Source organism: Dermacentor variabilis, chromosome 4 (genome assembly GCF_050947875.1).
Source record: "Dermacentor variabilis isolate Ectoservices chromosome 4, ASM5094787v1, whole genome shotgun sequence".
NCBI lineage: Eukaryota > Metazoa > Arthropoda > Arachnida > Ixodida > Ixodidae > Dermacentor > Dermacentor variabilis.
In genome coordinates, this window is record NC_134571.1 from 203152323 (window position 1) to 203157633 (window position 5311).

Consider the following 5311-nt stretch of genomic DNA (forward strand, 5'->3'; position numbering starts at 1 on the left):
TAAGGATCTCGCAAGAAGTATTTGTATATGTTCATTTTCCGAGCATTTGTAAAATTCGTTTTATCGGATAACTTCAGACGAAAATTTGCAGTCCCGTAAGGCTCCGATAAACGGGATTCGAATGTATTTTAACTGGCCCATACACGATCTCATTTGGTTTGTTTCCCTCCTCATCCCATGGTCACCAAGTCACAATAAATCGCCTAGCGCCGACATCAAACGTACTCCCATCCCAACCCTCAAGTACACACACACTTTTACCCTGACTTGATAGACCCAAACTGCTCATTATGTGGGTTCATAGTTTCTTTAGACAATGTTTGCGGGGACTGCAGAGAAGACTCCCCCCCACCAGATCTCCTAGTCGCTCCCTCATCTGAAGCGTGCGAAGCAATACTCCGAGACCCGAGCTTGGAGGTTCAACTTCCGACCGTCGAAAGAGCCGAAGGGTTGGCTGTAAGGCATTGCCTGGTAGCCACCCCTCACTAAACCAAATTCACGAAATAAAGTTGTTTCCTCTTCCTGTAAAAAGATAGCATTAGTATTTACATTTTTTTGCTGCGTGTATTTATTGAGAGGCGCAAAGGAGTACAAAACTCTGCTGCCACATTTATTTTTATAGAAAGAAACCAAGGAGATATCCTTGCAAAGTTCGAGATTTCTCCAGTTAACTTTCGAAAAGAATGAACAGAAGCAATCGTCTTCTTTTGCACACAAACGTTTTTCTTTCTTCAATTCAATTAGTTCATTTTACATGCCAAACCACGATTTTATTAATAGGAACGCCGTAGTGGGGGACTCCGGAATAGTTTGGATCACCTGGGGCTGTTTAACATGCACTTAAACCTAAGCGCACGGGTGTTTTCGCACATCGCCCCCCATCGAAACGCGAAAAAAACCTGTGCAGTTGGAGTTTTCGAACAAGCGAAATAACTCACACGATCATGTAATGGCGTGTGAGTTTATGTGTGCAATTTTATTACAGGTCGTCTCAAATATTTGATGTCATGTCTTATTATTACATTTTAACGAAACCACATTCACAAAAACAACAAACGCGTATTCACCCTGCGTTCCTTACATGACTCGGGGCCTCTTTTAACACAGAGTAAAGGCAAGAAAAGTAGGGCACAGTGCATTGAGGGGGGGGGGGGGGGGGTGGCTTCGCCGAATGTGTGATCCGTTCCCTTATATTATAAGCGTCTGTTGACGTAGGTATATCATATGCATAGGGAGCATTTCTGTGTCCATTCTGGAATTGTTGCGCTCGTCGCCTTTGTCTGTTTCTACTGTTTTAGTCATTCCCAATGCATTCTCTTACAACGGAATTATTGGAATACCAACTAGACAAATCTGTCACTCTTCTTTGTACGTAACGTTGTTATGTAAACATCGTGCAAGTGTGACAGCTACCGTTCCCAATGAATATAACAACGTCAATGTTGTGTTAATTCGCTTCCTTGCGCGTTAGCGCTGTTTATAACAGGTGACGTTCAAGAAATACGATATAGTGCGCCATTGTAGTATCTTTTTATTTAGAAACAGCTATTTAAAAGTGGCAAGATTGCACTTAGAGAAAGCCCGGCAGCGCTGAGTTAATATAACTTTATTTATAGGCCAGCTTTCGCGTGAGTACTGAGCAAAAACGAGACGTATACTATTTTCATATATTAATAATAACAGTATTAGGATATATCTTGACCATCTTCATTAGTTTCATATAGCCTCCGTTTAATACTATTCCTTACAAAAGCGCAATATTCAGGAAGAAATCGGGCGTTACCCACAAATATTACAAAACGAAGTCATAAAGCTATTGGTAAACGCAACAAATTTTTAAAAATGCATTCATTACCAAGTTACGAACTGATGAAGTGGAATGTGCACTCAAATGATCGCAACAGAACCCTATTGAATTGAAAATATGTTCATCCAATAGATTTTTTTCTGAGCACCATATAGCGTCGTCCTTCTCAGGGTCTGACATAACAACAGACTTCTCACTAGAAAATAATATATTTTGGCCGCTTTGAGGTCATCGGTGGCTAGTTCAGTTATTATGAAATTTGGTGTCCAAGGTGTGCGCTTTGGTCGTTCTCGGTTGGGCATTTGGGAAATCACACTACCACTGACACTTTGCGTTTTCCCTCGCAAGCAGTCCTCCTGTAGTTCGTGAACGAAATTCACTGTAAGGACTTTCTCTTCTAGGGAATTTCATTTGCAATGCTCTCATTTGTCCTTGTAGCTCTCTTCAGCGATGTCTTCAGCGTCGTCGAAGCCACGGTGACCGTTTTGTCCAGTGTTCACACGCCAAGATCCAGTGGAAGAAACTACAGAGTGCCGTTAGTTAGATTACTAGAAAGTATCCTTTATTATCTCCGATAATAGCACCTTATTGTTTCTTAAAAAGTCCAATGGCTTGAACAGATTGATCTTTTTTCCCTTAGGATCGAGGAAATCGTTTCCGCCATCGTGCTTCTCTCATTTCAAACTTCCAATTAAAGACAATAATACACGCCAAACGTCCTCAAAACATCTACGCTGTTAAAGGTGGATATTAAGACATACACAAAAGCAAAAATTCCAGTTATAGTTGTACAAAAATACATGTAAGGTTACAATTTAGGTAATATCGATATTGTTGACTCGTTTCTATAGCGATTTAATTATGTAGCACGTGGCAATTCTAATTCCACTGGAAATTTATTCACATAAACTCGATATATTTGAAAATGGCGTTTTTGTCTTTCGTCGCCTTCAAATATCTGCTTATTGGGCAATGAAACGATGCAGCGTACACAACACAAAAGTATAACAGAAATGACAACGCAATCGCCAAAAGAAAGCACCAGAGGAAAAGTCCCGCCACTCTCGTCCGTCCCGCTCAGAAGAGCTTCGACCTTCGCCCTCATCTTCGCCAACGCTCGCGTACACCGGCACTGCAGTTCGGTGGCCGATCGGGTGAGACCTCACCTTATGGTCGCCTGGCATCGTGGCGCCCAAACAAGAAACCACGCGCGGGCAATTTGACGGCCGCACAGCCCTTGCACTACGCACCATCTTTTTCTCATTACCTGACCGGCATACACCGGCGTCCAAGCTTTCGCAACACAGTGGATGCGGCGAGGACAGACCGCGTTGCGCAATGTCGTTGCTCCTAGCGTGCACTGCGCAGATCGTCTGTGCAGCCAGCACGCGAGTCGCTTTGCGTACGTCGAGGAACGAACTGTAATCGCTTTGTTTGGCACTCGTTTCCTCTGGACGTGCACGACAGTCGTCGCTCTCGGCGACCCGCGTGACCCCGACAGCGATTATCGAAGCACAGGAGCGCTACGAAAACACCCTGACTGCTATGGGCGTCGCGCGAAGTGTGATTCATGTTCGTCCTAGGTCTGAGAATGGAGCGTGAATGGCTGCCGCTCTCTAGCTGTACCACCGCAAGATAGCCTATTACTTATTGACATCGCTTTCATCGCTGCAGGTATGATCATGAAGCTGTAGCATTGCTTCGCGACCGCTTTGTCAGAGTGAAGCTTACATTCCATATCTCCTCTGTGCATGGCATGGGCGCGTGTTCCTGCAACACAGTGAGAAGCATATGACACATTACGAAACAGCACATATGCTTCGCTTGCCTTCACAATCGTCTTCAGTGGTTTATGCACACACACACACACACACGCATATATATATATATATATATATATATATATATATATATATATATATATATATATATATATATATATATATATATATATATATATATATATATATCAATTTTCAACTAATGTATTTGTTTATCAGCGCTACCGCTGTGCGGGTGACCCCTGACTACGTCTACTGTGCCACACATAAATGTGCCCATCTCGGAGAGACAAGCAAAGAAGCTAGGTCAGCAGGCTATGCCTGAGCGTGCGTATAGCGATAGAATTATCAGGATAGCGCTGCGTCCAGGATTTACTAGTGTTACAAACTTCATCAAAGTCCTTCCTAAAGCCCATCTCGTACACTCTGTAAGGATCGGTCCAATAAGTTACTATCTTTGACTACAAATTCTCCGGGGTGCACTCATTTTTTTATCACGCTGTCTAATTTGCTAACCGAAAAACGCAGCACTAACCTGCAAGGCCAAATCCCGGGAAAGTAGACAAAAAAAAACTTTCACTATGAAAATTCACATGTGCAATGTTGCGATCGGATCCATCGTCCCACAACGCAGCAGCCCACTAGGCCACGGACTCGAACATGGCACGAGATAATGAATATTCTACATACCTACCGTCGTGCTAGCTAGCGCTTTGAGAGGTTAGGCACGTGCGTTCTGTCGTAATGCAACAATACCTGGAACTTATAGAAGCGAGAATGCAACAGCGGATATCCCCATCCTTCTCTCTAGAAGCCAGGCCTTTTATACTATAAGGGCATTGTACCGTTTTCAAGATCAGCCAAGTTTACCCAGTGCGCTCACTACCTTAGGGATCAGTCTAGCTCGGCCAAACACAGAGCCCTACCTGCCTTGCGTGCTGTTGAACGCAACTATACACAACAAGGGCGAAGCACGCATTTGCGATGACTTGCCCGCAGAACGCGCGCGTATTGCTCGCACGGCTGCGTTGACTGCGAGGCGCAGTCGTGCAGCAGCCGCACAAAATGACGAGGCTTCAACTACAGGCAACTACTGGCTATGGCGTTGCGCTGCTAAGCTCGAGATCACGGCTTCAATCCTGGCCACAGCAGCCACATTTAAATGGATGCGAAATGCAAGATTCGTCGGGTACTTAGATTTAGGTGCGCGTTGAAGAATTCCAGCTGGTCACAATTAATCCGGAGTCTTCCACTACGGTGTTCCTCGTGATCAGATCGTGGTTCTGGCACGTAAACTCCCAGATTTCTTTTTTCTTATGCAACAAAAGGACCCATAGACAAGCGCTGTATTTGTAGAGAACATTGTAAACTTCGCTTAGGTTGACAGTCACCTTCGACATTTCTGCACAATTTTTCAGCTCTTTAGGTTGATGAAAGTCTGCGAGATAGGATGTGCTAGGTGGTGTGTGTGTGTCTGAAAACATTTATTGAAATAAGGTCCCGAGACTCGACTTTTTAAGCCAAGGTAGGGGGCACCCACACTTGCACTGTCAGGCCAATTCCTTCAGCAACATTATGGGCCCTCCGGACAGCCATTAGTTGGTCTTGAAACAATGGGCTTTGAATCGTTTTTTCCCACTGTGTCCGTTCTTCAACAAGGTTGGGGAAAGTGGCGAGACATCCCGCCAGCATAATGTTTGATTCCAATGATGTCAGTACAACC